Source organism: Bison bison, unplaced genomic scaffold (genome assembly GCF_000754665.1).
Source record: "Bison bison bison isolate TAMUID 2011002044 unplaced genomic scaffold, Bison_UMD1.0 scf7180017864471, whole genome shotgun sequence".
Taxonomy (NCBI): Eukaryota; Metazoa; Chordata; class Mammalia; order Artiodactyla; family Bovidae; genus Bison; species Bison bison.
In genome coordinates, this window is record NW_011495032.1 from 14,644,135 (window position 1) to 14,658,619 (window position 14,485).

A 14,485-nucleotide genomic window follows, 5' to 3' on the forward strand; every position below is an offset into this window, starting at 1 on the left:
GCATCAGGTGGCTAAAGTATTGGAGCTTCAGCTTCAGCATCCATCCTTCCAATGAATATTCAGGACTGATTTCCCTTAGGATTGACTGGTTTGATCTCCTTGCTGTCCAAGGGACTCTCAAGAGTCTTCTCCAGCACCTTCTCCAGTTCAAAGGCATCAGTTCTTTGGTGCTTAGCCTTTTTTATTGTCCAGTTCTCACATCTGTACATGCCTAAACCATAGCTTTGACTATATGGACCTTTTAGGCAAAGTAAAATAATACTATACAACAAAATAAGGATTTTTTAATAATTATTTTTACCTTGTGGTGGTGGTGGTTACAGTCACTAAGTTGTATCCAACTCTTTCGCAACTTCATGGACTGCAGCCTGCCAGGATCCTCTGTCCATAGGATTCTCCAGGCAAGAATACTGGAGTGTGTTGCCATTTCCTCCTCCAGTTTGATGCAGGGATCAAACTGAGTCTCCTATATTGCAGGTGGATTCTTTACCACTGAACCACCAGGGGAGCCTCTTAAGAAAATCTAATTTCTCAGCTTCATACCAAAGGTGATGAGATAAAAGCATATTACTAAGATAAATGGAATTAGGCAGAAAGGAAGGTGCTGAAGCATCATCTGATCCCATCCTCTTCACTCTACACTGATCCTGCAGTGGCTACAGAGGAAAGTGAAGATGCAGTTTGGAGAAGTCTTGAAGGTCCTGTCTTTTCCTTATTCTTTGGGTGAGGCAACAGAGAGAAACTGAATGTTCACTTTCCCTAGAAAGATTAGTGATGGAAAAGCACACGATCACACAATCCTAATCTCTGCCAACCAATTCTTTATATAACCCCTCAATGATGTCAGTGTGAAATACAGCAACATATAAGGAAACCCTTTGTAAATGAGTGATGGAGCAAAGATAATGTATAGCATTGGCATAAGAGGTAGACTCTGCTTCACCTCCCATGTGCTATCATTTAGGGAATACCATGATTTTTGGAAATTCTCTGAGAGGGTCTTACATTCTCAGGGCCTCCTCTGCCTCTTGGATTCCCATTTCCATGCTGCTTTATTCCTGCCTAGTTGTGAACCCCAGCCCCTGCTTTAAGTGGGTCAGAATCCACTCACACAAAGCACCCATGAGTATAGAGAGTATTAATGAAACTTTAGGGTCTTACGAAGATTTCTGACGTCCTACTCGTTCCTCTCTTCTCAGTTTGTTTTTTCCTCCTTGCTTCCACTTCTTATTTCATGAGGGGAAATTTCACTCAAATACTGGTTTTTGCATTTTGTCCTCTACCTCAAGGAGATATTTTATTATCATGAAAGACAGTTTTCTACTTTCTTAAGAAGAATTCTGGTGCCAGTTAAGATAACTAAATTCTTCCCCATCTTGTTTTATTGTCAAAATCAAAGGAAGGGAGACAACACTGTTCATTCATCATCCATCGCTTCATACAGCAAACATTACTGAGCAACAAGCCGGTGCTAGGAACAGCAGTGAACACTAGACAGTCCCTGTTCCACTGGAACTTGTGCTCTAAGGGGTGGGGGTGGAGACAGATAATAAAAATAAAATGTAGCATTAGACAGTGATAAGTACTATGAGCACAAATAAGACAGAATAAGGGCCCAGAGAGTGATGAAGGTGCTACATTAGATAGGGCAGTCAAGAAAGTCCTCCTCAAAACAGGGACATTTAAGCACAGATATGTTGCAGGAATCCAGATGAGAGGACAGGAAGTTCTTCTGTCATAAATAGTATATTTTAAAGTGATGGAGTTTAAGGAGGGCACATGCCCAACCAGCTGAAGCTATACTTCCCAGCTTCTCTTTGAACCAGGTGTGGATGCCTTACCAAGTTCTGTTAATGTAGGTAAGTAGAAGTGGTCTGGGCCACTTCCACAGGCTGCCCTTTGAAAAATTAGGTGAGTGCTCCACTGACCCCTACCTCTCTTTCCTCCATATTTTTTTCCTAAGAGATGGTAAAAGCTGACTTGGATGCAGAAATGGAAACCACTGAATTGCAGATTGAAAACGGCAGCTCTTCCTGCTCTTTCACTCTTGCTCCCTCATAGCTTTCCCTTTCTCCACCCCTCCTCTCCCGCTTTTCTCGCTTTGCCCCTGCTCCCAGGAGTCGGCTTGCAAACAATAAGAATTAAGAGCCTGGACTCCCAAGCCAGACTTCCTAGGTTCAAATAGCAGCAAAGATGTATGACTTTGGACAATTACTTTTGCATTCTAAGCCCCAGATTCTTATAAAATGAGGATAATAATAATTCTTATTGTTGTTATGAGGATTAAATGAGTTAATATTTTTGAAATGCCTGGACCAGTGCCTATAACATGGTAAGCAGCATATGTATATGTTAAATACATAAATTAAATAAATAAAAACTCTTAATATAACCATCTAGCTTCTTGGCTTTGAAGATGTGATTTTTTTCAAAAATATGTTAATGTCTCGTGTGGCAGATGCCATATTCAAAATTAATGCTTCTGTTCATTTCTTACTTGCTCATTCACAGAGCACTCCATGGCACACCCAGAAGAAATGTATGGGGGTGCCTCAGCCTTTCCTATAGATAAATTAATAGGCTACTTCGATTTGCTACATGCTCAGCATAAAGTTAAGACTCTTAGACAACATAGAAAAAAAAAAGTAAACCCAGGTCTTTGTCTTGGAGAAGCTCAGAGTCTTTGGGGAAAAGTAAGTTTTATGCAGGAGAAGCAATTAGAAAACAATAAAAGGCAATACCTAATGAGGCATTGAAGTTGTCCCTTAAGTTGCAGCAAACCCCTTAACCTTCTGATAACCTTAGCTTTGCTTTTCTCATTACAGAGCCCTAAAACAAACAGGAACCCAGGCAAAGAGATTTAAATGAGAAGAGTAACTTAGTACTAATGTTTTTCTTAGAATACAGTGTTTTTCATGTATGTTGTCTCAGGACACTGTAAGACCTTGAAAAATAGTGCCTGAAGGAAGTAGGCAGGGATTCCGCTGTTTTTCCGTGGCCATAATGGTACTGGGAAAGACCTTGGGCTCTAGAAGGACTGTGAGATGAGCAGATTAACTTGTCACTCTCTTCCTTCCTCAGTCAGGTAGACCTTATCCAGCCTTGTCTCCATATCCCCTCTCCTTCCCCAGCACCCTGGTCATGTCATTGAATCTTAAAACTCCCTTATGAAGGAAATCTAGAGAGTCCCTTGATTACCTGTTTCAGAGTTTAATAAGCCTTATTTTTACATACTTAATTTTGACGCCTGTCTTGTGAATTTGTTCCTTGAAGTAGGATGAAGGAGCATTAGAAAGTCATACAGTTTTATCCTCCATTTCATGCACACACACACACAAACAAAAATCAAGGATAACAAAAATTTCTTACCCTGTCTTAAAAGGAAGTTATATTAATTTGAAAGCTTTAAAAAAGGAAATTCCAAAATTGTTTTGGGAGCCAAGTCTGGTATTTGTCAGGAAGTTCTTCTTCACAGATAATTTAAATCCTTCTTGTGGCAGTATAAAGCCATTTCCTCTCATTCTGTTCTGTTTTTTGAGTTAATGAACAGCCACATAATGGATTTCTATAAATTACCTATTAATCATCTTTTGGTAATTTCTATATATTCATGTTAAAATCTAGGATCCCTGATTAATTTGAGGCTGTATCTATAGAGAACCCAGTGATATAAATACTGTTTATCAAAAAATATTTTGGCAAAGCTACATGTCTTAACAATAAAGTATTTTTGTAGGCAAATAGTGGTGATAGCAAGAAGCACTTGCCTGGTGGTTTACACTTAGAGAGCACTTGAACTGTCTTGAATTATCTCTGAATGCTAAAAATGTGTGATTCCAAATTCCTCTCCCTCTGGGCTCACATTTGTTGGCCTCAAAGAACTGTTATCTTAGTTGAAGCTATGGCTCTGTTCCAATTGGAAAAATAAATAAACACTGAGTGAGCCAGAAATCCAGGTAACAAGCATAGGTGACAAGAGCAGAGGGAGGAAGGGTCTGGCTGCTTGTCCTCATGTGCACAACTGCTTTATTAGAACGTGGATGAGTATCTCTTTCTAAAACAGTTTAAGTCTATTGCATAGACACAGCCATAATACCAGGCCTGATTAATGGCAAACATGATGAATGTATTATAATGCAAAAGGAACTTAATGTCTTCAGGCCTTACTTTCCTCATTTGTAAAACTTGTCTACTTGATTTCTAATGCCTTTTCTAGTGATAACATTTTATAATTTAATGAACACTTTGACATATTTTTGCAGAGTAATTTTGTTAGTATTGTCTCAGATTTTGAACTTTAAAAACAATACTGACAAGCATACAAACTCGTGGGTCAGGAACTTCTATCACTGAGGGGCCCACAGCCATGCCCCTTGTTGCCATTTCTTCCTTCTAGGATGGGGAGGGGGCCAGGCTGGTCCAGAGGTCTGGCCTTGTGGCTTGGAGTCCAGATCCTGGGTCCCACTCCATCCCTCAGCCCTTGGGATGAACTGCAGTTGGAGTCCAGAAGACTCCCTCTCTGCCCATGCCTTTTCTTAGTTTTGACCTCTGACCTCTCCCAGCACTTCCACCTGCCCTCCCTGCCCAGCTTACACCTCAAGCCCAGCTCATATTGTACCTAGAACAGAGGGAGGGGGAGGCTCATGCTCTCTGTCATAGTCCCAAAACCCATATACCTCCCTCTCCCTCTGTTTCATGTATTTAATAAAAACTGAAAATAAACAAAAACAAGTAGGAGAATAAAATATGAATAGAAACCTGATACAAACAGGCAACAGAGTATCCTTTCATCACTAGATCTCACCTCTGGTCACAGTCCAGGTGGTGTGACAAAGTGTGGCCTTTGAGTGGTTTGGGAAGTCCAGAGGCCTGATGTTGATTTTCAGCTCTGATACTAACTGGATGAACATGAACTTAGGCAAACTCTGGGAGATAGTGGGGACAGGGAGACCTGGTGTGCTGCAGTTCATGGAGTCACAAAGATTTGGACACAACTTAGCGACTTAATAACAACAACAGCTAACTAATGACTGAGCATTTAACTTTGATGAACTGAGATGAACTGCAGTTGGGGTCCAGAAGGCTCCCTCCTTGCCCATGAGTCTTCTTGGTCTTGACCTCTGACCTCTCCTAGCACTTCCACCTGCTCTCCCTGCCCAGCTTACACCTCAAGCCCAGCTTTCACCTCACTATCTCCCATGGGTTTCCTTATGTGTAATGTGAAAGGATGATCTAATTCAATTCAGTAAACCTCTATTAACAGTTGCATACATTTAAGACTTTTAAATGGGACATGAATGTGGGAATTGGGGCAAAATACAAAGATAAAGATGTGGAGAAGCTCTCACCAAAATGCAAGTCCATGGGAAGAAAGATGGGGCTAAGCATTATAGTAGAAAAAAATGAAGTTCTAGGAGCACAAAGGAGGCATTATGTGATTTTGGGTTCTCAAGTATGATGAAAACTGATGCTCACCTATAGCTAAAGAGCCTTTCAGGGAAAAGTGTATTTGGTCTGTGTTTAGACACTGTCACTAATGCATGCAGTTCGTTGCAACAGCTACTTAGAACCACCAGCTACTATGGTGATTAGGCATGTTCATCTCTTTCTGCTAATTGCACTCCTCTGCAGGGTGTAAGAGAAATGAAAACATGGGAAGATGGAGTTTTTCCAGTTCAGGGATTGACCTTTAAAAGAATCAGGGCAGAGAGAGGGTAATGAAGCCAGTAGAAGAAACTGCTGTAAATAACCCTGACATAAGATTGAACTAATTTAGTTTAAATGGGATGAAACCCAATCTAAATTAGAGAAAAATATTATCTGAATTATAGATTTTTTTTAAAGAAATGCAATTATATTATTTTCAAGTATGTGTGGTAAGCTGAACTGATTTCTAGAAAAATTCTTGTAAGTTTAAGTGGTATTGGAGTCTTCTTTTGCTGACTAGACAAGTTCTGATTCCTTCAGACTGTCTTTTGAATGCCTATAATTCATGTGTTAACCTGTTTGAAATAAAATGACTAATTGCACTCTTAAAATTTTGTTCATGCTGCTCTTTTGTTTAATGACAAACAGTTCAGAGATAAACTTGAAACCAATGTACTTCTAGTTTTTAAAACTTTACAAATTAATAGGGTCTAAGCAAATGCTGTCTCATTGGTTCTTGTCCACTAGATACGTTGTGATATTATTACAATCAGATCTGGAACTTTTACTTCTAAAAAGCTGTCCATAAAAGGGATCTCACGGAGGGTGGCCAGCTGGTTGCTTCAAGGCGTGTCGTTATGTCATGACATAGTGAAGGGCACGACTGGAGAGCTTCTGGGAGCTCTTTGTGAGCACAGAAACATTGACAACCACTGAGAAGTTGGAGATAAAACAAAGTAGTAAGGAGAGTTCCTCATAATCTGCTCAAGCTTGGCTGGTGGTGGTTTAGTCGCTAAGTCATGTCTGACTCTTGCAACCCCATGGACTGTAGCCCACCAGGCTTCTTCTGTCTATAGGATTTCCCAGGCAAGAATCCTGGTGTGGGTTGCCATTTCCTTCTCCAGGGGATCTTCCCAACCCAGAGATCAAACCTGGGTTTCCTGCACTGTAGGCAGATTCTTTACCGACTGAGCTACCAGGGAAGCCCAAGCTTGGCTAATGGGTCGGAAAGAAAGAGCTAAGGAGAAGCAGACAAGACAAGCATCCAGCAAGAGCTAGCATCCAGACAAGAGCTAAGGAGAAGCAGAGATGAGAGTTGAAAAGCATCCTGAAAGGGGAAGTGGTCTGGATGCAGAGCAAGGAGCTACCAGGTGGTTTTGAAGAGTATTTGAAAATGTGGGAAACACCTTGAGAACTTCTGGGGTCAGCTTTGGAAGCTATCAGAGTGCTATTAAAATGGTAGGAATTGTCATGAGCTGACCTTTCACTCTGTCCCCTAGAGTCAAGTGTTCTAAAATATCCAATTCATAGTTCCAGAAATTTAATCTTATCCACTCACTCTTAGATGATAACGTTTGGGGGAAATTGACTCATGCTATTCAAATTCACAAGAGAATGCTTTAAAAAGCATGTGTATTAATTAATAAAGAGAGAGCTACCTGGCATAACAATCCACAGTGGTCATTTCCTCTGTTCTTGCTCACTGTCTTGGAGGTCATCTTTCCTCAGGTACAAAATTACATATCAAAAGCCAATTAAGTAAGTACTGAAATAAGGCAGAGGAAGAAGAGTACTCCTAAAAAAAATTCTACTGAAGTGAGAGTGACTGTAGGTACTACTCTTTTAGATTTAGGCCATATTTCTGTTTGTTCTCCAATTACTAGCCATGGGAGTGTTTTCACAGATCTATAGTAAAATGAAAAAAATTAAAACAGAGAATTACAATGAACTTACCAGGAAAACAAATATATTTTATGTGCTTTATTCTGTGATTGTGTAGTTGTTATTTTTGGTGTTAAAAATGTTGATTTTAGTGAATTACAGTGTTATCTTTGTAAACATTTTTTTTTTAACTTGGCAGAATGAAAATTCTGGCAGTCCTATGACAGTCCCAATTTTTCCTTTTTTTGGAGGGTGATTTATAGTTCCATGAAATCCCAAAGTCGGAGAACCACTGTTTTAGAAAACTGAAGATCTGTACTATACCAATGGCTTTAAAACTTTTGACCAAGATTCACAGAGAGAAACACATTGTTGCATCAAAAAGTGCATATGACTGACACACATACATGAGTATGTATGTACAGATATTTACAACAGAAATAAACATTTTAGAAAACAGTACTTAACCTCCTGCAGTACACCCTGGCCTAGTCTATCTTACTTGTTAAATATTTCAGTTGCTAAGCAACAGTTTGATTTCATGACCCACTAATGGGTCACAGCTCACAGTTTGGAAAACAGTGCTCTAGACTCAGAGTCCTCTCATCCCAGGACGTAGCTGAATAAACACTGACAGGTGTTTCCTTTTAGGATCTCCTTTTCTGGATTCCATTCAAATCACATCCCTCCTGCTGCACACTCCCCCCCGCCCCGCCGCCCCCCCAACCGTCCCTGCCCCCTGGAAAGGTTAAAACTACATAAATTGAATAAATAAGATCTTTCTTTATGCTAGTCATATCCCTGTCCTTAGGGTATTCTCTTGCCACTTTGTTTAGACTGAGAATTATTCTTTACTTCTGTAGGATTTAGAGATCATGTTGTTTTTCTTTACAACCCAAGGAAGTCCCTTGGTCTCATTAGCCCCGTATTTGCAAAATACATCTTGAAGTGAAGTGAAAGTCGCGCATTTATGTCCAACTCTTTGCAACCCCTTGGACTATACAGACCATGGAATTCTCTAGGCCAGGGAACCTTTCCCTTCTCCAGGGGATCTTCCAAATCCAGGGATCGAACCCAGGTCTCCTGCATTGCAGGCAGATTCTTTACTAACTGAACCACAAGGGAAGCCCAAGAATACTGGAGTGGGTAGCCTATCCCTTCTCCAGTGACTCTTTCCAACCCAGGAATCAAACCGGGGTCTCCTGCCTTGCAGGCGGATTCTATACCAATTGAGTTATGAGGGAAGCCCAAAATATGTCTTATGGTAGGTTATTCTGCAGACTAGCAATTCACATCTGTTTTAGTTGATTCCATTCATTTCAATTGCAAAGCATGACTTTTCAGTTATTACTCAAATTTAAGATTTGGAAAGGGACAGAAGGGACATCTTACTCCAGCCCTGAACACTGAACAGATAAGATACAGTCCAGAAGAAAGAGAAGGCAACTCAATTAAAAAATGATTAAAAATAAGTTCAAATGTCCAGATATAATTAGTTTGGCTATGTAAACCTGCCACTGGAGTAATGAAGAACAGAAAATATGCCAGGCATGTTTTGTAGTCGTTATCATTTTCTGTTGGGTCACAGGGTTGGTGCCAGAGGAGCAGTGTTATGTGTTGGTTCAGAGTGTGCTTGTGTTGCCAAATTGTCTGGGATCAAATCCATTGTCTTCCATTTACCATCATAGGTAGGTATTACTGATGTCCTGTTTTCAGATGAGGGGACTGAGCCTGTCCCCAGGAGATTGAGATCTTGAACTAGTTTCTTTACTTCAATAGGAGCCAGCTATAAAATGAGAAATACTGAGTACCTACTTCATAGAATTGCTCTGAGGATTAAATGAGTTTATATATATAATGTATGTAGCCTGGGCATATGGTAAGCATTTAATAATACCTTTTAGCTATTATTGTGATTATCAAATAGTAATTTACAGGCTGATTTTTAGAGTCAAGTCACCTGGGTTCAAGTCTTAGCTTCTACGTACTTGTTGTATAATATTGAGAAAGTTACTTAATTTTTCCAAACGTTAATTTCTTCATTAAAAAAAATGTGCTACTACTACTTACTATAGTGTTGTTTAACATTTCACAGATTTAATAATACCACACAGTACCTATCACATAGAATGTACATAAATACCAGCCAGCTAGCCAAAGGTACCAATGTGCTTCCATTTTGTATGTATTTATTCAATACAGTCTTTTTTAATATATTCCTTGAGATCTTGACTTATACATCAGAATCTTGGATAAAACACAATTTAAAAGCTCTTTATTGTTTTGTTTTCCTAAAAGAGAATGACATTCTTCCCCCCTAAAGAATCAAATGAACATGAAACTTTAAATAAAGTTGAAAAATTCACTCCAGTTCAATAACTGTCCTTTTGAATTTCCATTATGTGCTAAGCACAATATCCTATAAGGCAAATTTCCACTTGGCAAAGGTTGTAGAAAAGCCAAATTTAAAAGGCCACTATAATTAGAACTTTTGCTAATGGCACTTAAACTGATTAATGTCCAATAGTACCTACTGTACCAGAGCATATTTTTAAGGCAGTTATACATTTATACTAAATTAAACATTCGTTGAATAAATGAGCTTATGTAGTAGTATTTCCATATAGCTCTTGGAGTTAATTCTGTAACGATATGGCCAGTGTAGCTGAAGGCCTTCTCCTTTACTGTTTTCTCTGCCTGGAATGTTCTTGCCATTTCTTCTCACGTGGCTGGCTTTTTTGTCATCATTCAGAAGACGGCTCTGTCATTCAGATGACAAAAGCAGTCTTCTCTGGCCATTCTACCTAATGTGGGTCTTATATTTGGCTTCTCTCCTCCACCACCCCATTGTATATTTTCTGTGGTACCTTATCACTCATTGAAATAATAGGGTTTGTGAGCTGCTTATTGTCTCTCTCCTGCTAGATCTAAAGCTCCATGAGAGCAGGGATCTTGTCTATACTCTTCATTATCTGTAGTATTTTTCAGTTTAAATTTAGAAGCTTAAAACAACACACAGTCAGTATCTTACAGTTTCTGTGGGTCCAGAGTCTAAGCCTGGATTAGCTGGGTCCTCTGCTCAAGGTTTCACCAGGCAGAAATCAAGGTGTTGGCTAGGCTGCAGTCTCATTTGGGACTCTTCTGAGCTCATTCAGGCTGCTAGCAGAATTCGTTTTTTTGTGGTTGTATATCTTCTTTCCCTTGTAGGTTGACAGTTGACAGGATGTTTTCAGCTTTTAGAAGCTACCCAGAATTCTAGCCATGAGACTTTTCCAGAACATAGCAGTTTATTTCTTCAGGTCAGCAGGAGAGTTTCTGACCTCTAGATCTTCTTTTAAGAGATCAAGTGATTAGACCAGGCCCACCTAGGATGATTTCTTTTGATTAACTCAGAGTCAACAGATCTAGTGACCGTATTTATGCCTGCAGAAATTCTTCACTTTTGCCACATAATGTCACTCAGTCAGGGAAGTGATAGTTCATCACATTCACTGGAGCTGCCCCCCCTCAAGGGCAGCTGCCACAATGCAGCTTATAATTCTGCCTATCATACTTTTGTAGCCCCAAGACCTCTAGGGCATCTGACACTGAATAGGAGTTTAGTACATACTTATGAATAAATGAATGCCAATGAAGTAAGAACCAAGAAATTAGTGAGAAGTGAAAATAAACTATTTACTCTGTGTTTGGATGTATGTTTAGTATCCTATGTTGATTTCAAAAATGTGATTTGATCATGCATTTAATTTACTTTCTTCACTGAGGGGGTTTGTGACTATCACATGGTATAAAGGAAAATCAGTCAGTATTTGTTGTATTATATGAGCAAAGTTTTTATAGTATAATTGTGATGAATTATTGTCCCTAGCAGAATGAAATGCAGATGAAATCATTCAACCTAAGGATGCTAGAATGGCTTGCACATGGAAATCCAGCCCATCATTAGCAAATCAGGAATAATTGATATTAGAACTTGGACTTCTGCTGTTGTTCAATGTTTAATTGTACACTGCTTCCCCAAAATCAGAGAAGGAGGCATTTTCATCTCTAGGAGAAATGATTCAATATCAAGCTCAGAAAGATGTTGTCAGGGCTGTATCTTAGATACCATGTTGTGAAATGACCCTCTTAAGGAAAAGTCGGCAGTCTCATTATATGAGACATAAACCACAGGGGTGAGGCACACAAAGGATAGTATATTAATCTGCTTGGGAAGCCACAACAAAACAGCACAGACTGGGTGGCTTAAGCAACAGACATTTATTTTCTCACAGTTCTTGAGGCTGGAAACCTGTGCTTAAGGTGCCAGCAAACTCCCTCTCTGGTGTGAACTTTCTTCCTGACTGGTAGACTGCCATCTTCTTGCTTCTTGTCTTCATATGGTGCTTCCTCTGTGCCTGCCTTGGGGACTGAGAGCAAGCTCTGCTCTCTCTTCCTCTTCTTATAAGGACACGGATCCTATCAAATAAGGGCCCTGCCCTTATGACCTTATTTAACCTAATCACCTCCTGAAAGGCCTTGTCTCAATATACAAGCCACATAGGACATAAGGGGTCCAACATACGAATTTGGGAGGCACAATTCAGACCATGACAGATAGCCAAGATAGGAAATACAAAATTAGGCATGCAGTCTTAGAAGGGGCTTATGCAAATGAAGGGCTCTGAAGCTTAAACTTTATTAATTTGGCAGCATGTCTGCCTGCAGTGCAGGAGACCGGGTTTGATCCCTGGGTTGGGAAGATCCTGTGGAGAAGGAAACGGCAAACTACTCCAGTATCCTTGCCTGGAAAATCCCGTGGACGGAGGAGGCTGGTGGGCTGCAGTCCATGGGATTGCAGAGTCCGGCACGACTGAGTGACTAATGCTTTAACTTTCGTGTTCACCTCCGCTTGTGTACAGCTAAGCAAATTAAACGAAACTTCTCTGACCTTTGATTTCCTCAAATGTAAAATGGAGCTAATACTATATTTAAATCATGGAATTGTTGAGAGGATTAAATGGCAGCTTATAAACTCTCCTCATTAACTATTATTACTGTTACCTTTACTGTTATTGTCACTCTCCTCACCATTATTCGGCTACATCATTTTACAGATGAAGAAAGACAAAAAATTGTTATATGATGGCGCTATGCCACGCCACCGGTTAGCTGGGAGACTGGGCCAGGGTAATGCCTCCTGACTCCTTATCTGTCTCTTTCTGTAGCTCTATAGAGATGGCCTTTTGAACTTTCTTTCCTCAATATTCATACCCCTCGAGAGAATGTTGGCATAATCACAGTCTCCACCCCCTAATATCTTCTCTAGGCTATAGTAGAATGAAAGAGATCTCAACAGAAGATAGTAATTCGGTTGAATTTCAGCTTTATTTTCATTTTTATCTACATCTAATGGGGCTGAAGTCTATGAAATAAAAGCTATGTTCATTAAAAATACATTTTTTTTATCATTTCTAATTAGAAGACTAGGTTTCCATGTGCATTTGGGATGAAACAATGACTTGAAAACAAAGAAATTTCTGTGTAGTGTTATCTGGGAGTGATTCCCAAGTTCCCACATGCACAGATTTTTCAGGGACCTCATAAGATTTTCCTGGGAAAGGTCTGAAGAGTCAGTCCCAAGGGCTCCAGTCTGCCCCTTCAAAATACGTACTGGATGACAGAACTTGGCTCTTCTCCATTTCCCTCACAGCCTCACATATGTGAGAATCTTTCCATGTTATTTTGACTCTGGCAGAACTCTGTGCCTCAGAGCTGGTTTAATACTTTTACAGTACAGATAATGTTGATTCCAAGGTACCTGAACTTTTTTTTTCCAGCAACCCACCACATATATTCTGGCTTGCTCGTCAGGGTTGGGCAATTTCAGTCTGATTGATATTGGATCCAAAGATGCTCGTCCTTTAAATTACTACAGAGTGGAGGATAAGCAGCATTTGACTCAGGGCTCTAAATCTTTGGCCTCTGGGTCTGAATGAAAAAAAAAAAAAAATTACAAGTCAATAGTGAATATCTTTCTCATTGTTCTCATTTCCAAACATGGCACAATTATAGAATTGTGGAACTGTCAGAACAATCTATGCAGCAGTTTATTAGAATCTACAAATATAGTGGACATGGATCAGCCTGGGTTTTCCTCTCTCTGTTATTGGCTGTAATAAACATAGGTAAGTTATTTAACCTGTAGTTCTTATTTATGTATAAATAATAAAATGAGAGTTTTATAAAGTTCCTAAAGGAAAAAAAAAGTCACTTATCCATGAAGAGGCTATGAATATTATTTTATTATTATTAATATATCTATCAGAGATAATGTTGCTAATGTTAAATGACTAGAAAACCAGTGTTGATTTTGCTTTAGGATCTTCATGAGGGCACTCCTGGTTTGTCTACCAGATCTGCTGTTTGTTAAACCGTCATGAGCATATAGTAAAACCAGAGAGTTTGGAGAAGTACAGTGACGGTTAAGCACATCTGCCAGGGGACCTCTCCCTTTGTCTTCTCCATCCTTTTAGATGTGCAATGGAGGGGCTGGTGAAGGCTTCCCCCGGGCTTGGCGCCTTTCCTAACCACCTGCCAGCAGATTCTCTTCTCTACTGGTTTCAGGCAATGACATAATCATCCTTCAGCTTTAGGCTCACATCCTGTTTACACTCGCTCCTCAGCAGCCCAGCCTCTTCTTTCTAATCTCTTTTTTTGGCCTCATCTTATTTAATAGAGATTCTTAAAGGTATCAGGGTCTAATTTATCTGCCTGCTCTGGCTTCCCTGGTGGCTCAGATGGTAAAGCGTCTGCCTACAATGCAGAAGACCTGAGTTTGATCCTTGGGTCGGGAAGATCCCCTGGAGAAGGAAATGGCAACCCACTCTAGTATTCTTGCCTGAAAAATTCCATGGACTGAGGAGCCTCGTAGGCTACAGTCCATGGGGTTGCAAAGAGTCGGACATGACTGAGCAACTTCACTTCACTATGTCTTTTAACACCTTGTAGTATCTTAAGTAGTTATTAAGGTATTATATTCCTATAGACATAGAGATTGGATGCAATCTCAAAAACGACAGAATGATCTCTGTTCATTTCCAAGGCAAACCATTCAATATGACAGTAATCCAAGCCTATGCCCCAACCAGTAACACTGAAGAAGCTGAAGTTGAACGGTTCTATGAAGACCTACAAG